The following is a 22263-nucleotide window of genomic DNA, read 5'->3' as shown; positions in this document are numbered from 1 at the left end:
GATAATCATTGATGTTTTGTTTTCCTGTAAAAATATTTAAAACTCCTAAAAACAAGATCAATTTAATTGATCTAGTTTTAGAAACAACCCTGCCTTTAACATGTGTATTTTGTCTTACTGTACTGGCAGTATTTTTATAGTCAAAACAAGTGAAAAAATCTACCAGTGCTGAAGAAGTAATCCAAAGTATTTAGAGTATGTTACTGATCTTGCGTAATCTAATGGAATATGTAACAAATTACATTTTACATCATGTATTCTGTAATCTGTAGTGGAATACATTTCCATCAGCCAAAAAGAAAAATCATTTCATATGCGAATGAAGATAGACATTTCTTCTTAGATGAACCATGAACAATAAAACCAGGAATATTGTAAAATGTTGAGTTCTTGGTCACTTTAACTTTCAAACTACAGTTCAAGCTTCAGCAGTTTTCAGCACAACTGGAGCTGTCCAGTGCTGAAATTATGGCCTATATAGTGTTCTGTATTTTAAACACATGATTAAATGTATTGTATTGCATTAAATGTTAAGGATGTCATTTTTATATAGTTCTATAGTGCTCCCTTGATCTTATGCCAAGCTCTCCTAACATTTATAGCATGACATGTCATGACCCACACTTCGGCCCCTAAGTGCTGCACTATACCATAAGTCATGCATGCAAAGTCAATGGGTATAGCCATAAAGTTTTGATGTTTTTGTGCAAGCATGCACGAAGTGTAGGCGCAAGTGGGTTTGGCTAAATTGTGTGCGCTAATGGGCTGGGTCAAGTGCAATTTAATTCTGAGGTTCTCTGTATTAACAAAGACAGAAATTGTATAAGAAGTTAGTGGTGCAAATAGACTGTAGGCAATTAGCTCAAATATTAGAACTATGTACTTTTTTTGTGTGTGTATAAACTGTGTCCTCATTGAATGTCAGGCATGTTTCTATGATACGCATGGAAAATGTGCATCTAGCCAGGATTTGATTTACGCTCCATTAAATTATATAGAATGTAAGTATTATTAATCATTTTCATCTACTGACACATAAATCATGGTTTATATGGACAGTGATTGTTTTGATTCAAATCACACTTCAAGCTAAATGAAAATATTATCAAAATAACAAAGTGGTCAAAACAAATCTAACACATTTTTTTGGTTGTGACTTAAAAATCACTATAGGACAACAGGTGGAAAAATACCAAAACAAATTAGATAATAAATACAATTGTAAATATAAACATAATAATAATTGAAAAATAAACCTGAAAAATTACCTCTAGTAAGTTTAATGCAAATTTCATAAAATGTTGTTTAAAAAAATGGCAACATCTGTAATTGTCAGAGAACATTTATTAGAGAACACTTCATTAACATACAATACACCTACAGTTTGAGCGCATACACTCACAGATAGCGAAAATATTCCCACCCATGCCCACTTGCACTTTGTGCTGGCTCGAAAAATGCATTTAGAATTAACACTCAAGTAAATTGGATAAGTAGCGAACTGTTGTAGCGCACAAAAATCACATATTTTTTCAATGTGTTGATTATATAGGGACAAACTGCTGAATTCTGCTGAATGGATTCATTTGTTTGCCTAATGTTAAACAGAGCAAACAGTACCACACTCTTCTTGGTAGCCGACCTAAAAAAAACTGAACATTTTGCTGAAATCTTTTATGAACATAAAATCTCAAATACATGTTATAAAACTGAAAGTTCCAACTTTAAATTGTGACTGAATGAGTTGATGTTTTTTTAAAAGCTGTAAAATATGGATAGGCACACACCTGTGACCAAGAAGTTGCTATGTTGCTCACAACATATTAATGTCATTAATATACTAACCTACTAATGAACTATGTAACATGGCAGAATAATTATTTATTCTGATTATTGTTATTATTATAATTAATCTGAATTGAAATAAATTGAATAAACATTATTGTCCCTCTAAAATAAATTTGTTTTGGACTGTTAAACAGCCATTAGCATACACAAAACGCATACATACATACACAGTAGCATGTAAAAAAGAAAATACTAGCAATTATAAACAATGTCAAATACATCCACATTATATTTAATAAAACTACAAAGTATAACTGTAAAAAAAATTATGAATGAAAATATTAAAAGAAGAAGAATACACATTCTAAAAAATACATCTTAGGTAATCTTATTTATAAGTCTATTCGAAGGAATTTCTAAAATGGTTTAAACTACTAAAAGGAACACTGTGGCATCTCCCAGAGGGCAAAAGACTGAATTCTCAGTTCAGTATAAGGGACAGATCATCAATGATTTTATGGGCTTGCCTCAGTGCTGTCTGCTCATATAGTATTTGGATGGGTTGATTATCTTTCCAACCTATAATTTTGTATATAATTGTTTAGCATGCTGTTATTCCATATATAATCAGACTTTAAAAAACTGACCGATAAAATAAAATGTAACTATTCATTCAGCATTGGTGTCACAACACGTTACCCATAGTAAAATCACTGTAAAGCACAGCCTCTTGTGGCTTATTTCATTAAAGGGATAGATCACCAACAACAGATGAAAATTATTTCAGAAATTACTTACCCTTATATGACTTTATTTCTTCCATGGAAAATAAAAGCACATGAAGAATGAAAGGAGATGAAAGGCTTGCATCTTTGTTCCTTAATGAAAGTGAATGGTGACTGTGGCTGTCATTCTGCCTTCCATCTCATTTTGAGTTCCACAGAAGAAAGAAAGTCATGTGGCTTTGGAATGACTTGAGGGTGAATAAATAATAATAATAAAAAGCCTCTGTTTTATATTACAGCATTACAGTATTTGACAGAACTGCCAGGCAGAAATTAAAAACAGCTGTAACATTAATTCCAAATAGTGGTAGTGGGTGTTGTGTTTTAATTGACAGCTAATTTCACCTAAACTGCAGAGTTAGCAATTAAACACTGAAAGAGCGTATTCCATCTGTAAAGTTGGAGCGTACAGTACATCGTTTTATTGTTCCATAATTAATAGTCCCAGTTTTCAAACTGCACTAAAAGACAATGGGGCCTTTTTGCCATGACCTAATTGGAGCATACTGTCTAAAATTACAAGTTAGCAAGAAGAGGTAGAGAAATAACTGCAAATGGGTCATGAAGGAACATAACTGGGCCGTGAAATTTACCCCCAAAGTGAGGGATGACTTTACCACTCCATCTCAAATGATATAATGCATATTTAATGTATATTAAGCAATAAGTCTGGAAGAATTTACAATGCTAATTTTTTTCACCACACTACTGTTGTTCCACACTTTCATCAAAAGTATATATGAATGCCTGTAAATCTGATTATAGATTTTATAAATTACTGTAAATGCAAGGTTTTGGGATTTTTACAGTAAGTAATTTGATGTAATGGGAAACATATTTTATGTAATGGTATACATTATTTCAAAGATGTCCTGCTCAAAGTTCCCCGGCTGTTGCTCACTTCGATGTTGTGTCGAGAATTTGGCAGAGAGCGCTGCCACCTGGCGGGATTGCCTGGTGCTCCCCTCCAAGGCCTGTAGGATGATGTCGTCACTGACCACTTAAGCCTATAGCGCCACTGGACAGTGGTCTCCGGGCCACGAAGGTGCGGACATTCGGCAGGCGATGGCCACCCTTGTGGTCCAGGAACGTCATCTTTGGCTGAACCTGGTCGAGATGTGGGAAGTAGACAAAGCTCACTTTCTCAATGCCCCTGTCTCCCATCTCAGTCTATTCCAGTGATTCTTTGCGGTGAAGAAACAGATGGAGGCCATTTACCAAATCATGCACCGCCACCACTCCAGCGTGGGATGAGCTCTGTCTGCTTGCCGAGGGCATCCTCCTGCAGCTACCAAACATCAGGCATATCTGCCTCAACCTGGACCCAGCTTGGACCCAGCTTTCAGCCCCAGCGGCGAGCGACCCGCAGGAAGTGCACGCCCCACGTCTCCAAAATGCCCTCGAGGACCTGGAAGGCTCCCAAGTGTTCCTGAGACGGACGACCCAGGGAACGAGACGTTTGCTCTAGAGCTGGTAAGCAGACTATTCCGTCCACCGGTGGAGGGCCGGGAGGAGGATCTTCAATTAAATTTATTTCCCCCTTCGGGCTGCGGTACATACATTCTCAATAATAGAGCAATTTCCTCTTGGGGTCATATGGCCCGCAAATGCCGTTCTCCCGACCCACGACTGCTGCCACCCGGCTGGCCAGTTTTGACGAGTCTAGGAGATGCCTAGACGGGACCTCCTCCTCAGTTACTAACCTCCCCCTGCCGGGTGAATGAAGGACATTCTTTCTCAGGGACGGGGCACCCTTTTGCATCTGCGCCCTGACCTGTGGAACCTCCACATCTGGCCCCTGGACAGGAATGCGGAAGATCTAAGAGGCCTACCACCTGCTGTCGTAGACACGATCAACAATGCCAGAGCTCCCTCTACCAGGCAACTTTATGCCCTAAACACCAATTTGCTCTTGTTTGCAAATTGGTGTTCTTCCCAATCTGAAGACCCACAGAGATGCACAGTTGGGTCAGTGATCTCATTTTTGCAATAAGCTGGAGGGGAGGCTGTCCCCCTCCACCTTGAAGGTTTATGTGGCCGCCATATTGGCACACCACGACGCAGTGGACGGTAAGTCCCTAGGGAAGCTTAGAGGCGCCCAGGCCATGCCTGTTCCCCTCATGGAATCTCTCTGTGGTCCTTTCAGGCCTTCAGAGACTCCCCTTTGGACCTGCAAGCGTTCTCTGTCAGTGACTCTTGCCTGGAGTTCATTCCGGCAGACACCCATGTCATCCTAAGACAGAGACTGGGCTACGTGCCCAATGTTCCTACGACCCCCTTCAGGGACCAGGTAGTGAACCTGCAAGCACTGCTCTGGGAGGAGGCAGACCCAGCCTTTACGTTGCTGTGTCTGGAGCGTGCTTTGCGTACCTATGTGGACTGCACACAGAGCTTTAGATCTTCTTAGCAGCTCTTTGTCTACTTTGGTGGACAGCGGAAAGGGAACACTGTCTCCAAACAGAGGCCAGAACCCACTGGGTTGTGGACGCCATCACTTTGGCCTATCACACCCAGGCCATGCCTGCCCCCTTGAGGTTCGAGCACACTCGAGAAGTGTGGCATCCTTGTGGGCACTGGTCAACAGCAACTCAGCACCTTAGAAGCAGATTTTACAATTTCTGGGTTGAGTCTGTCTCATACCGTGTTCTCTCAGGTCCAAGCACATAGAACTCGGGAATGTGGAACGACTGACCAGGTGTTCCGCTTGCACATAGTGCCCTTCCCCTCCACTGAGGTGATCACGTGCACTCTTTTCCCCCAGGAGAGTCTACTGTATTTGCGCTCTCTGGATGTTCTTCCTCCCTAGCCCTCTAGTCTGCAAATTCAGCGGAGAAATTCCCCGACCAGACCCACTACGGGTACTAAAATTACTCTGTACACGAATAGGTGCTCCACAGGATGGGCCCTTGTGGATTAATCCCCCTGTGTGTATTTTCCGTGGTACGGTTCGCCTACGGGTGTACCCGCATCTCCCTTGTGCAGTCCCCGCTGCCCCCTGGTTGCCATATTTGTAGCAACTCCTCCATCTCTGCAGGTAGGATCGACCACCATGCCATTTCCACATGTGGCCTGAAAACCCATGTGATGTATTTCACCACTCTTTACCTCCCCCCAGCCTGGGCAGGTGGTGGTCTCCATAGGATCTTTTCCCCCTGAAAGAATAGGAGTTGGAAAAGAACGCCTTCCCCGATGTGTGTGATAGCGTTAAGATGGCCCCATCCGCTTTAACTCTATGCGAGAAACCGGGATACCGGGAACCTAAAAGGTTTATGACAATTTTATGGGCCATTGGGGAAGGGTATGCAGTCAGTTGCTTTGGCATGCAACTGCCTGCCCGCACCTGTATCAGCAGCGCATGTACACGGTTCAGCGCATGAATTGGGACCCCTAATGTAACATCACTCGACACAACAATGAAGTGAGCAACAGACAGGGAATGTCTGTATTATTGTTGTATTCTCTGTTCCCCGATGGGGGGATTCGTAGGAATCTTCCTTATAATTGTAGTGAGTTGCAGACGTAAGGTGTGTGTGTTCATAAACGAGTGTGTGCATTGTGGAAGTCAGGAGCAGATTCATAGGAATCCTCCTTATAATTGTAGTGAGGTGCAGAAACAACAGCCAGCAGATTGGAAGGCAATCACTTTCTCAACATGCAGGATGATTAATCCTCTGTTGAAGTTTGTTGAGCACAGAGTAGTAAAGCATACAGCAAGCTGGAAGGTAACCACACTCTCGAAACATGGGCTGAGACGAGCAACCAAACATGAGACAGGACCAACTAGATAGAGAGAGAGGTAAGTTACTTCATGACATACAACAGTCTAGCAAGTATTCTGAGAACATGAAGGGTTTAAGTATGGAGTTAATTAGAGGAGAACTAGGTATTGCTCGAACGCTAATTAGTGGCATGATCAGCGTTCCCATGGGAACAATCAATGCTCCCATGAAAACACTGATCATGCATGCCGGCTTTGCCTGTGAGACATGAGGGAGAGAAAATTATAAAACACACAGAATAAACGACAAACTCAGTGGAGCCGTGATGAAATAGATACATACAAAGCTAATAGACATGGACTAAAACCCACAAAACTTGAGATTTTACTGTCAGTTTAAAGTGTTGCAGTTCAGTTACACATGGGCCAACTACTCACATGGGTCATAATAAATTTGAAAGCCAAACAAAGTGATTTTTAAGTGGAACAAGCAGAAGCACATTGCTAACTATGCTGTGTTCTGCCAATAAGGCTTGATCTTCCCACATTCCCACAATTACCATGGCAGTAATGACAGAGGTTTTGCTTTGTAAGGTGAGGCTGGAATACAGACAGATCCATTACTGAGCCATTAGCCACACTTACTGAATAATGAGCGCGTCATCAGAAATTATCATAGCCTTGGCTTGACACATGTTCTTCTCTCAAACAATAAAGATATATTGTTTGGTTAAGAAACAGCAAATCATTTCACTGACAAATTGAATTCATCACAGACTGCATTCTTCAATTTGTCCTTGCTTTGTCTAAATAAAATATTTATTTAAAAAAAAAAAATACTAGTCTCATTTAAAATAGCTAATTCATAAGTAGTTTTTTATTTTTATAAAAAACATTTACTCACCCTCATATCATTAATATAGTCATCATGTTTAATGTTGTCGTCACTATGATTTTACAACAAAATACCATGGTGATACTATAGTAACTTTAGTCAAACTAAAGGGGTTAATTTAGGGGTAGTGGTAAAGGTATTAAACAAAACAAAATAATGCTGGAATACTGTATAATACAATAAGGACAAAAGACTTACATGTTTTACAAATTTAAGAATAAATAAATAGAAGACAAAAAACGATCCTTCCACATGTTGCACAGCATTTTCTGATCTTTTGCTTTTAGTCAGTGTACATTAGTAACAGACATTGTTTGTTCATGTCAAAGAAAAGGCCTCCATGGGTCACCTCATGTAGTGATTGAAGTTATTCACCTGAGTGACTCTCTGAATGAAGTAAGCATACTGTCCACCGCTTTTCCCTTTTGGTCTCATCTGTCATTCCTCCATGCATCCAGATATTGTCTTCTCTTTTCCTTGAACCTCAGAAGAAATATACTGTCTGTAAACACCATGTAAGAGTAGTTTAGATGTAGTTTTTAATAAAGAACTGTTCTACTGTTGATGGATAATTGAAAGTCTTTGTGTAACCATTGTTTTTCATCTTTTTCTCCTGCAAAGTGAGAGACACATTCATCACCACTGCATTTTTTAAGCAATTGTCTTTGCAGTCAGAAAACAGATGCAGTTTAAAAGGGAGTTCACACAACAATTTGCATTGACAAATTGAATGGCTTCAGAAGAATTTAAATATAGTGCATGATTCATATCGATTACATTTACCATTCTTTTTTCTCATTTGGAGCTTAACAGACCGGAGTTACTATTCACTTTCATTATTTGGCAAATAAACCCTGTCAAGACTTTTAAAAAATTCACCTTCTGCGTTCCATGGAGGAAAGTCATTCAGGTTTGGAACGATATACAGGTGAGTAACTAATAACCAAATACATTTTTTTAGGTGAACTTGTATATAGTATATAAAGTGGTTAAAGAGTGATATATATAGAGAGATTCTAGAAAACTAAGCCTACATTTTGGGCCATTAAGAATTTTGCCTTATAGTAATTATTTTTAGGACACTTTTTTACCCCTATTTTCTGTAACTTATCCAGACATTTTACTTTTACGATTCCACTGTTTTCACTTATGATTCTTATTACGGTAGCAAAGTCATGTTTTACGGCATAACAGTACCAAAAAAAAAAAAAAAAAAAACTTGTTCAATAATTTTTTTATTAAAATCAGCAAAAATGAAAGGCAGTACCAAGTAGTAGTACCACCATACTACTATGGTGTATAAATATTTAATCATTTTTAGTATATATTTGTTTGTTGCTTTAATCAGAATATCATATTGACCATTTTGTTCTGTATCATATATATATATATATATATATATATATATATATAGGTTTCATGAGACTGCAGACATATCTGAAATATTAAGGCCATAATGTGGAACATGTGCAAATTTAGAATTAAACGCTGACTTTTTGATTACACTAATTTGTCACACGCAAGGTTGTTAAGGTTCTATCAAGAGAGTCAGTGTGGTTAGAGGGAGCTGGCCTTATGCAGATAAGTGACAGGCATCATTACATTGGTAATGAGAGAATAGGTAATGAATTATAAATAGCCTTGCATGGTCCAGCAGTGTCCTACATGCTGTAATTGAAACACATGCTCTCAAGCGATTCATTTAAGGGTGGAGTGGAAAAAAAAAACAGAGGCAACTGTTCCTTTTAAGTGTCTACATTGACCAAGGATTCCCAGTACTGAATTGATTTCTGAAACTTCTTGAAAAGTAAGAAAGACAGCAAATACAAAATGCAGAATTTAATTTATTTGACCCTTAGGGCCAAGCATGGTAATCTGGCTTCCCTATCTCAATGATAAAAATTATTTATACTAAAAAAAGAATAAATACTATAAATAACATAAAATTAGGGATTTTACTGATAAATTGACATCTTGAGTATAATCTCACCCATCCTTGACATGTCTTAGGTATAAAACACTGCACTTTTTCTGCGGTGTGAAATGTTAGCCAACATTATCCTTAGGGGCCTTTGAAGAATTAGCTCTTCCTTGTTTTATTGGCAGACTCACCTATTCAGAGTGTCCCATGGCACCAATTATTCCTCATGCTTCTAAAAGTTAGACTCACTGCGCTTCTTCATAATAGCGGGAGTACAGGTAGATCAATAGACCAATAAAGTAAAAGAAGACAAACATGTTACAAGACAGCAATTTGTTGACAACATAAAACTGCTGAGGGTACAAATCAGGGCATTATGCCACAAATATTTAAAGGAATATTCCTGGTTCAATACAAGTTAAGGTTAACTGACAGAATTTGTGGCATCATTTTGATTACCACAAAAAAAATGTGACTTCTCTGTCCTTTTCTTATACAAATCTAAAATAAAGATTAAAGTAAGGCATTTACAATAGCAATTTTTGGTGGGTATAAAGGCAGAAATGTGAAGATTCATTTTTCTGTTCAAACTTGTGTATTATTTGAGCTGAGTTATTGTTATTTAAATCGTTATTTTTGCAGCAGTCTACTGTGGATGAACTTAGTTATTTGCCACAGTTGTTAAGTTGTCATGGCAACGAAGTTGTAAATCAAAATCATGTTAAAACACATATTAGTGCATTTGCATCTTGTGGCTATACTTTTAGTATTTCAACATTTACTGATTGGCCCCATTCACTTCCATTGTTGGTAGCTCACTGTAACCTAGATTTTATTTTTTAAAGAAAAAAAGGGAAAATTCTAAATATGTTGACGATTGAGCCACAGAATATTAAGCAGAGACGGGTCATTTCTATTCAAATGAATGGGAGAAATTGGAATGCCCAATGATCAACGGAAGTAGAAAGGAAGTCCTGCCTTACAGGTAAATGAACCAATCAGACATCGCCTGTCAATCAACTAGAGAATGTGCATATGCATTATCTATACAAGTCTGGAAAATTTATGATACCAGAGTTCTGCTGATTTTAAATATGTTCTCATGACTGTAATGTAGACCAACCATTTTGGAGATTTGGGTCTTTCCCCATTCAAGTAGATAGGAGCTGCACTGGCATGCTGCTTGTTTACATTAAAAAAATAGCTCCCAGGAGCGTTCCAAAGATGGCCACCAAGTGAACTGACTTAGTAATTAGTCTTCGACTGAGCTAAGCTTTTATTGAACCCGCAGTGTAAGTCCTAGCCTTTTGGGGGCCCTAAGCAATACATTGTTTGGGGGCCCCCTATGAGTGTGTCTATAATCCCCAAAACGATACCCCTACCAATTAAGGCTGTCTTGCAGAGCAGTTTAGTAGTAAACAATTCATTTTAAAGTTCATTTTTAAAGTTAATTTTAAGGAACATTAGTATAGTATTATTTTTATAATGACAATATGCCAACGGTATATATAAGGTGCCTAATTTCAATAAATAAAATTAAAATGGACTTAAGGCTAGTCTACAGTGTCAGTTGGCAGGGCACTACATCACCAGGATCTTGACTGGTGCTACTGGACTTAGTGATGAACATGAGGATTGTCCCAGAAGGCAGGCAAAAAAATAAAAAAATGGCCTAACACAGTAACCAAAAGTAAGCAAAGTTGTGGTATCAGCTGAGTTTACAGACTAGTAATGGCAAAGTTTTTACAAACAATGAAACAATAAAACAATGAACAAGTGTAATACGAGAATATTCATTTAAATTGTCTAAAAGTTCTAAAGGATATTTTATTCTGAAGCATTAACATGACATGGCATATTCAGCAGAAATTGCATGATTGAACAGATGTGTATGTAAAGAATAATTGACGACAGACCGTTCAATTATTGAAAAATAACGCACACCTGAGGTATTAATGCAGTCACAACATGCAGCAGAGTAATTCTTTTTCAATATTTAAAGGGCCAGAGTCAGTTATTCTGCTTATACCACGGTTACCACACCTTAAGACATCATTCAGGGTGTTTTCATTTTTTTTGTCCCAAACATCTTAAAATCCACGATCCCGGATCCGGGATTTAAAATTATGTCAGTAATAATGTACTTCCAATTTTAAATGTATGCGGAGTTATGAGCTCATATCTGGTACCATTTGAAAGCTTAGAATGTCTACTTTCTTGAGATATGCATCACTTTGGCATTTGTTTTACACTAAGTAACTTATTTACAATAAATTACATAGTTCCACCCATCAAAAGTCGTGTCATAATTATGTGCGTTTTTGAATACGCATATTTCTCATATCGCTCAAATATGACGCACATGTACAAACCATGTATCAAATGAAAGCTCTCATTGCCAGTAAGAAGTTCCAATAAGTCTTTTTATTGAGGTATAATCACATATCTAATACACTTCGAATGAATCATGAAGTATACAATCAACATTTGTAAACATATAATTGAAATTATTGAATATTTGCCGTGCTACTCGCACTAGACAGCACAGTTAGCCACAAATGCTACATAATCCTTTACCTTAGGTTATTCTCTGCAAAATGAGCCGTTTTTCAGTGTTTTCTGTGGTTGTGTGCCCAAGTAATCCCTCGATATGTCACGCGAGTGCAGAAACACCACAAAGTAATGTTATATGATATTCAACAATCCAGGAAAATATGTAAACATCCGATCCGGATAAAGCATATATTGCCGTAAAGCTTAGACCCTCCGCTTTCCGGCAATGTCTCTCAAGATCAAATAGACCAATCAGGGGCCGTGATATTGCATCCAGACTGTGAAGTGATCACTGGGTAGGTTACGTGCGCAAAACACACAGACGCGTCTCACCAGACACCAGAGCGCATATTTACCACTTTCAACAGTGTTTTATGTAAAGACAAAGGGTTTTCTGTAAAATTACACTGGGATTTTGCATTTATAGCACTGTATATGGGTATGGGGAGACTTTAGATTTGGGTAGGCGGAAAGTACACCAAAAAAAGGTAATATTCCTCCCTTCAAATAAATTGAAATAGATATTAAATAAAACATGATACAGACAAAATTCTCTTTTGTCATGATACAGACAAAAAAAGCGCCTCTTTTTTTAGGAGGGTTATTACTGTTCAGACAACATATATTTAATTTTTTTTAATTTGTAGCAGTGTTTTATGCAACTTCAAAGGGTTTCCTGTAAAATGACACCAAAACTGTGTATTTAGGCCAAAGTATGTGGGAATGGGAAGCTTTTTAATTTGGGTAGGCCAAATCCAGGCGGAAATCCCCAAAAATGGCAAGGATCTTATGCTCTTGTAAGTGGAACTCCTTTCTTCCGCCATGGATTCAGCTTCTTGCTCTGATACATCTCAAGCATTCGTTGCTAGTTAAAAAATGTCACTTTAGAACTAGCAACGGAGGATAGCGAGGCTTGCGCTGCTTTACTGGCGCACTTACTGGAGTAACAAGTTTGTGCATGTGTGTGTGTGTGAGTGAGTTTGTATGTGAGTTTGTTTTTGAGGGATCGAAAGAGAGAATCTCAGAAACTGAGAGAGATCGCCTGTGGGATTACCTTTCTTTGTTACAGCGCTCGTCAGAAGTAACATTGCTTAAAAATTGCCAAGATGTAAGTTTAAGCTCTTCTCAGCAGCAGCTGAGAGTGTCACCATATTTCCATTGTAACCCACAATAACTGTTTTCAACCCCACTGAGATGCAGGAGTGCCTGACATGACGGCTGTTTTTTTTTCGTATGCGAGTAAGTTTGTGCGTAATGCGTTTAATGTATGTGTGTCCACGTGTGTGGGACTGTGTGTAAAGAGAGGGGGAGGGGGAGCACGAGAGTGTTTCACACAGATATTTCACATAATATAGAAGTTTTATTGATCAAGTGTATCTTGCTCTGATACAGCTCAAGCCGCTAGTTCGAAAACTGCACTTTAGAACTAGCAACAGAGGATGCACTGATTTTTGAGGACATTTATAGTGTCACCGTAATTCAAGTCTTTAAAAATGCTGAATTTTTTTGTGAGGGTTAGGTTTAGGGGATAGAATTTAGAGTTCGTACAGTATAAAAATCATTATGTCTATGGAGATTCCTCTTAAGGATAGCCGCACCAACATTTCTGTCATAAAACGGCTGTTGAATATTGAAGCTGCAGATCTGAAGTTTGAGCTTTCTAATGATAATGTAAAGAATAAATAAGAATTTTAAATATAATAGAAGTACATACCTTCTTCTTGCTTGATTGTTTCACTGTCCTGGTGCATTTTTCAAATTTTTAGCTCCTTGCGTGTAGTAGCTAACCATAGCCATGCCTATCACATGTTACATCTTATTAGATCTTATTAGCTGGCACATGTCCGAAATGAAAAAATAAAAGAGAAATTGTATTGTTGTAAACAATTTCAAAAATAATTAATGCTTTCAAACAGGTTTCCCCAAACAAGTCCTCAGTTCACCCATGCTCAACAGCTGCTCACTGAACAGCAGTTCTCAATATTATGTCCGAAAGAGGCTATTCTCAGTTCAGTGTACCGGTGACTCGCAAACCGCTGTGATCGACTGAATTTACTGTTGACACAAGAGCTGCTGTCCTCAGATCAGTGTACTGATGACTCGAGAGCTGTAGACTGGACTATCTTCATACTTTGATAAAACGGTAATACAATCAAGTCATAAACATATTTCCAGTATGTTTTATTTGTTACACTATCTGTTCAGCAAAATACACCTGAAACATTTCACCCCTTAATCACATTCATGCTCAATGTCAACAGCTCATCGGTTCTCAGTATGTTGGCCACATCCGAAAGAGGCGATTCTCAGTTCAGTGTACAGTTGACTCGAGAACTGTTATGAGCAACTCATTGTACTGTTGACACGAGAGCTGTTGCAACCAGAGCGTTCAGTCCGATTTGTGAACTAGTTGGAGCAGTTCATTGCAAAGAAGAGTTGACAAAAGAAGCTATCACCAGTTCTAGGATCATATTACTCCCGGTTATCGGCTCATTTCGATTCGGAATGTCAGGCATATCCGAGAGACAGGTTAAGATAGCGTCACTTGTGGATCAGTGTTGACCCTAGACGCAAACTGTTTCAAACGATTCAGTCTGATTTGGTGAACTAGTTCAACTCCTTCAATAAAAAGAACCGGTTCAAAAGAACGATTCATTCACGAACTGGACATCAATATATGTTACACTTTTCAGGGAAATCAACCTATAAGCTGGGATAGGAAAATGTATTTTAAAATGAAAAACACCTCAGTATTAACACAAAAATGTCAAGTTGGTTTTCAGCCATTTTATGGTCAATGGTGCATCTCTGTCTTTATATACATTATTTCTTGAAATTGGAGATAATACATTTCCACACAGTTCAGGTTGTTTTATCCATGTAGTCACGGCTAACCTCGCCTGCATGTTTTATGACCGTGAAAAAAAGCAGACAATCATTCACTGGAGAAAAGCACATTTTATCTGAGCAACAGAGATAAAAGAGCTTCTTTCCTGCTTGGCTTAGCTTCCTCAGTGAAAGTTGTTTGCTTTGTGTTCATTTATCAAAAACAAGTTATGTGGAGGAAGTAACACAAAGCGAAGCACACCCAGAAGGTTATACTTCATTTATTTATACTGCACGCACACACACACACACACACACGGTTTCACCGTAGCAACAGACATACTTCTGGGGTCCTTAGTCAAAAAACTGCATAGCGATGAATTTAGTGCAGTGTGCTGACATTACAAACATTCAAAATAACTAACAAAAATTGTTGTTAAAGGTGAAAGTGTTTGTAGGCTACACCTACAAATAAATAAATAAATAAATAATGTGTGCAGTTGATACCTTAATGGTTGGGTATTTCTATCTCATAACCCTAGAAATTACATTTATATTAACCTAATAAAGTCAGGTTGATTCTGTAATAATAAAATATGTCTGACTTTTAAAAGTCCAGTTCATTTAGATGCTACTGAATCAGATACCTGCCAACATGGCTTTGGTTTCTTTGTGTTTGATATGTAGTCAAGAGCCCTGAAGTTTCACAGAACGTCATAAGAGCAAAGAAAACATTGAAACAACATCTTTGAATAATCATCTACTCATTTTGTATGAAGTCAAAGTCTTTTGAAAGTGGCACCTATGACACAAATTATAAAATATTGAAATGAAGTGAAATTGTACATTTATAAATATAGAAGCATATATTTTCTACAAATGGGCCACTAATTTGTTATATTTGGAGCTTGACAGTCCTCTTCAAAAAGAGGCCTGCTCTGACTTCAATCTGTTTGTTGGGTTCCATTTATTTTTCTTCCAGTTATAATAAGAGAGACAAGTGTATTTAATGTCTAAATGTAAATTCGTGAGGAGCTAGTTCATCTAATCCTGTCAATCGTAATTTCCCTATACAGTATGCCTCTGCTTACTTTGCTCCGACAGCAGTCCTTCCAGCATCCTCCCCTTCACGTCCTTTACTTCTTACATCCAATGATCATATATATATATATATATATATATATATATATATATATATATATATATATATATATATTAGGGCTGTCAATCGATAAAATGTTTTAATCTAATTAATTACATGGTGTTCGAGTAATTCATCGTGATTAATTGCATATACAAATATTTGCTGAGAAAGCCCCTCATGTAACAATAATTCAATATATAATGATGAAATAATTATATATAGTTATCTTTAAATATATATATATATATATATATATATATATATATATATATATATATATATATATATATATAAAATAAAAAATATTCAGATAATTTAAATGCATTACATTCTTGTGGCAGAAGAGTGAATCATTGATAAGACCATTCAAAAAGCGGCTTTATAATGCAATGTATTGTTTACTACCATATTATTTATCATAAGACAATCATTGGCATACCGTTCACAGCAATCCATTTAACAAGTGAATTTGTCAATCAGTTGGAGATTTATTATGAGGGCTTGTTTAAAGACCCGTCAATGTACACCTGCGTTAGACATCTTGAGATCCTTCAGTTTGCATTTGCGCTCCTTCAAGTATTTTGAACGCAAGAACGTAACGCATGTTTATGTTGTGTGTGCGCTGACGGGTTGGTAATGGTTTGTTCACTGTGATAAACTGTGTGTTGCTCACACAGCTGAAATTTAACTTACTGCCATCTGGAGTAAACAGGTGGTACTAGAAGCTTGCATTTCTCAGGAAAGCATTGCGATTAATTGCGTACATTTTTTGGCAAATTAATCGCACGTTATTAACGCGTTAAATCGACAGCCCTAATATATATATATATATATATATATATATATATATATATATATATATATAAATTGTTCATGCCCAAAAGGGTTTTCAAATGGGGGCACCAAACTAGATCAAACAGCCTCAAAGCCCAGGGCACCCACGAGCAGTAAAGGGACCCCTGGTAGTCAAGTTCGCCCCATTGGACCGGTCGTTAAGAAAAAAAAAGAAAAATAATTATTTAAAATTCAGAACCTACAATTCTATAAGTTGAAAATATGGTGAGCAAAATATAAATAATATGACTTGAAAATCATGTCAGGCCAGTAACAGCCAGTAGTCTGATGGCTTGTTGTGACCTAATTTGATATTTTATCACAATATATGCATTTGGATATATATTTAAACATAATGAAACTATTATTTGTCAAAGGTTAGCATTTTAAATTTGATTTGAATTGTCAGTTTTTGCAGTTAATGTCATTATGCTTGCAATCAAATCTGAACATAATGTTACAAAGATAAGACAGAATAAGCATTTTTCTACCAATAATTTATTTTAAACATAAAAATGTAATAACTAAATGCATAAAAATGTCAAGATAAGGAATATCAAGAAACAGAAATAAACTGCAAAATTTGAAAATTCAATAAGAGTATAAAACAGCAGAATCAGAGTAAATATTTAGCAATTTTAAACTTTATTTAGTAAAAAGTATTTTTGCAAACGTGTGTGTTCTGTATTTTGAGTGTGATTTCATCTCACCCATTAATTTATTCTTTTATTTATTTTTAACAAATGTAATAAAAAAATAAAAACAGTGTTTTTACATATTTTTACATATTTATTTATTCATTTATTTATTTTTATGTTCAGATGCCAAATGGAGGAAAAGACACAGAGTCTTGTACCTGCCTAATATGCAGCATTTGCTGCTGCATAGACCCCCCTGCTGCCACCAGGGCCCCCCTACTACTGGTTGAGTATAGCAATATAATTTATTGCAATAAGTGAAAATAGCACTAGGCACACACACCAGATATATGCATGCCAGTAGTCAGATGGGACCTGTCAAAACTATCAATAATAGTGCATACGCTTTAATGAAAAGGCATGCAGAGATAATTATGTGAATGTGACCTCCCTCAGCCTAAGATCTGATGTGGTGACATTAGTGTGATTAGTTGTGTAGGCGATATGAGTTTGAGTCCACCTTTTGCCTATTTCAGTATTTTCCCTTTATTGATCAATGTGCATGAAGACATACTGTACAGTAAACACTATCCGAAAGTCACTTATATTAATTAAAAGGTTTAAATAAAGTGTCTAAGGGGACTGTGATATCACTGACAATAAACGCAGCATTTTCATCATGATCAATAAAGGTTAGACAGTGCAGAAAAGGGGTTAGACACACCTTACCCAATATGAAACATGTGTTTGGTGGCTTTTTCCAGTGGCTCGGCATCTCACGGGCCAGCGGAACGTTTCCTGGACAGTCCTCTCTATTTTTGGAAATTATTTTGGTAATTTAATTCTTTCTGATTCATTTGCACGTATTTCATTAAATAAATTTATTAATTTGTGCATTTGATGTACGTTAAAAAATGGTCTTCTTTCTTTTTTGTACTTCTGAATTAGTTATACCTGTTGTGATAAACTACAGTTGATAGTTTTTTTTTTTTTTTCATATGTAATCTCCCTGGGGCCCCCCAAAATGTTAGGGCTGGCCCTGCTTGTGAGGAAAATTTATTTTGGTCAAAAATGACCAAATGCCATAGGAGGCTTAAATTAGACATGATTAGACATTGTACTGTGCATTTCAAGTAGATTGACTTCAGTTAATCAAATTTCCAGATTTAATTATTTTGTTGTTTATTGAGCTTGGCAGATTTACTGTATACTTATGCTGTCTGTAAAACAGTTAAAGGATGGGCAAGGAGGAGGCGAGAACCGGCTTGTCAACATAAATAATATTTTAATGTAAACTTAAACCAAAAGCACAAACATAAACACACATGACGGACATGCCCGTAATTCTCTCTCTCTCGAACCATCGTCACCGGCCGCCTTTATCCCTCGATATTCCGACCGGCCCCGCCCCCCTCCGCTCCACACTCCTCCCGGCGTTATCTCAGGCCAGGGTGCCACCAGCATGACGTACCCCCCCATCCCTGGGGCGGGGTGTATCTTGCTCCCGCGTGGTCATCCCCACCTTCCTGGGAGGAGACAGGAGGGAAGACAACAACAACAAAACAAAATAGGCGAGGGAAAAGGCCAACACGGTGCGACAGGGAGAGACAGAGGACAGAGAGAAAAAGCTCACTCACCAGTTCTCTGATGTACCGTCGCGTGGTCCTCGAACACTCCTCCACACTCAGGCGGACGACAGCCGCTCCACCCCCGGGCGAACCGTGAAACCGTCGACCCCCAGCGGGTAGAACGTGCCTCCGCTTTTCTGGCAGCAAATGGGGACACTCCTCCGCCACTGGCAGCGGCTCTACTGCTCCGGGCAGCGACTCTACCGCTCCGGGCGGTCAGAGAGTTTCTTCCCTCGACCCCTCCGCATCTCTGGGGACGGCAGGGCACTCCTCCGCCCCCGGCAGTGGCTCCCTCACTCCAGGCGGTCGGGGTATCCAGTCCCCACTTGCCCCGCGGACGACGGCCGTACCCCGCATCCGGGTGGTCGGGCTACTCCGTCACCCGGCAGATGGCAGCGGCACTCCCCTGGGTGAATGGCAGTGTCGAGGACTCTGGAGATGTCAGGTTTTGAGCATCCCTCCTCCTTCCCGGGTTTCGGCACCAATGTAAAACAGTTAAAGGATGGGCAAGGAGGAGGCGAGAACCGGCTTGTCAGCATAAATAATATTTTAATGTAAACTTAAACCAAAAGCACAAAAATAAACATACATGACGGACATGCCCGTAATTCTCTCTCTCTCGAACCATCGTCACCGGCCGCCTTTATCCCTCGCGCACCTCATCAGGCCGATTGGGAACCGGGCGCGCGATATTCCGACCGGCCCCGCCCCCCTCCGCTCCACACTGTCTTTTTCCACTAATCTATTAACCGATTTCAAACTAACAGCCCATAGTAAATGTAGAAGTCAATTCCAGTGAGACACGATTGAGATGAGATTCAGAATTATGAATTTCGTTGGACACCCACAAAGTTGTCAATTTCAAGGGATTTTCATGTTCTGTCAATGCCTTTGGTGATGAATTCTCTCACAATCCCTTCTGAAATTAGTCATTATTTTTATTGTGTTATATCCTATGTTGCCCAACTGCTACTTGTTGAAACAAGTTGCATATAAACATGATTTGAATGATACGGCATCTTAATGTTCTTCTATCAATTGAAGTAACAAAAACACAATAGCTCCATTAAAAAAAAACCTAGTGAGCTCCCTTGCTGTCTTCTGTCTAACCAGGCCACTATGCTGGTTATGCAACTCATAGCTGATTCTGAATGATCTACCTAGACAGCAACTCCCAAATGTTTTCAACAGAGATTGACATTAACATGTTGCTAACACTAAACTATAATATTTAGCACATGCGGTATGAGAAAAATGCACAACAAATATTTTTGTATCGTATTAATTATTGTTATTCATATAAACATAATTCCTGCACAATCAATTGATCCTGCTCAACCCCTAATTTCTGTACATCATTTGGAAAATAGACAAAAATGTGCATTCAATGTGTACATTCACTTTTCAAATACTCCGTTTAGATGTAGCCTACTTTTGATTTTGAAACTGAACCTAGTGCAAGAGAGAATTGCACATGAATCCTCTCATTTTTCCAAAATTTTCACTAGAAATGCAGTTTTCACCTCTCTTTCTTCTATTTTCCAATTACTCTGAGCCTAAGCAGTGACTGATTTCCAGTCTCCAGCTGTGACAGCGAACTTGTGGAGCTCGGCCCATGCACTCTCCATGATCTGCTTATGTTTGTTTCCATACAACTAACCTGCTCTGCTGCACGAATAACATGCACACAGGCCAAAATAAGCATAACTGAGAGGTTATTTGTTTAAAGTAAAAATGAAACTGCATTCTGAAACCGTTTTACTTCCATAATTTGACATAATGTATATTCAGATATTTGATGGTGGAAAAAAGGATAGGACTTAATTATATCCATTGAGAATAGATCAGATAGTGAAAATGAGCATTATACAGCTAACCCGAACAGATCAGCACAGTTAGCTGGACATGGTCTCTGTATGACAGGTGATGACTTGGTGGTGACAGAGTTTTAGCCAAAAATGCAAAGCATATTATTTTCTTTGGAAACATGTATGCCAATAAATCATGTACAATAAGAACAAGAATGTGCATCAAAGTAAATAGGGTACATTTTGATTTAATTTCTTTAAAACACACTGTATAGGTTTCTTCCAGTGCTCTCTGCTCTTGGCCAGGAAAAAGGGAAAGATCAATGTGCAGGCATTAATTCACTGGGGCACTTATCCAATTGGTTGACTGACAGGCACTAAGCTGGTGTCGGGGAGACTGTTAGGGAACATCCATTCAACTGTAGGTCTGAAGTGCAAATGACAGAAAAGACCAAACAAACAGTGCCATCAATGTCAAGAGGGGCAGATATAAAAACACTGAAGGGAAGACATCCAAAAAAAAAAAAAGAAGAACAACAGTGATGGGGTGATATTTTAAAAATACATAAAATAAAACAAGATTAATATAGTAGAAAATAATAACACAATTACAAACCTGTGCAGAAAAAAAATCTGTTTACTATCCATCCAAAATCAGGGACTAAAAATACAATGTTTATAATTTCGTTTGGTTCTGAGCAAAAACAAAAAAATTTAAGTTCTGCAGACTTCTTTCCATTTGATAACCAGTTAGAATATAATAAAAGAACGGTTAATAACATTCTTTTAAAAAAATGTCAGTACTCTGCGCTAAGGGGTGGGTGAAATAAAAGTCGCAGTTGCTATTACATTCCTGTGTGGTGAATTTATCAGCATAGAAATCATAAGAAGCATACAGTTAATTAAAATATAATATTTATTACAGATCTGCCTCTCAGTCAAAATGCATCACATCTAACATCTTGGTTACTGTCTTAACCTCCATTCCCAGATGGAGGGAACGAGATGTTGTGTCGATGTAGTGACACTAGGGGTCTCTCTTGAGAGCCTCGGTTACCTCTTTGAGAAAAGGCCAATGAGAATTGGCAAGCAGAATTTGTATGCCCCTCCCCTGGACATACAGGTATAAAAGGAGTGAAGCGTGCATCTGTTCAGACAGGTTTTGAGCTGAGGAGCCGAGAGTAAGGTCCTGGCCATTTCAGCGGCTAGTACAGTGTTGTGGCAAGAGGGACACAACATCTCGTAGGAAAAAATAAATAAATCCTTCCCTTGTCTGCAGGTCATGCAGACAGCTTCATTGAATGGCTTTGTTGATTATAAATGTAGTGATCCAATATTCCTAAGCTCTACGCTGAGGAAATAATTGTAAGCATCGAAACTAGATACAATTGCCTTTCTTGCGTAGATGCTAACACATCTGGATAAGTCACTTCAGGTACACGTTTGACGTTATTTGAGGAAAATGTATTTACTCAGAGCCTTATTTAAAGGATCATTTCATGAGATCGGATGTGCTTCAGGAATAGTTGTGTTCTAATTCCTCTGTTATTGCTTACATGCTTGAAATTGCCTATCAACAAGATATTTCACTGACATGAAATAGATCCCTTTTATTGCACTGTGTCTGATTAGGACATGAAATAAAAAATATAATATTGAGATCAATTTTGGCTTTTTTCCCTAAAGAAACTTGCTGTGCTGTTATATTGTTAACACGCTAGCTGA

This window comes from Xyrauchen texanus, chromosome 6 (genome assembly GCF_025860055.1).
Source record: "Xyrauchen texanus isolate HMW12.3.18 chromosome 6, RBS_HiC_50CHRs, whole genome shotgun sequence".
In the NCBI taxonomy this organism is placed as follows: Eukaryota; Metazoa; Chordata; class Actinopteri; order Cypriniformes; family Catostomidae; genus Xyrauchen; species Xyrauchen texanus.
This window is presented reverse-complemented; position numbering follows the sequence as displayed.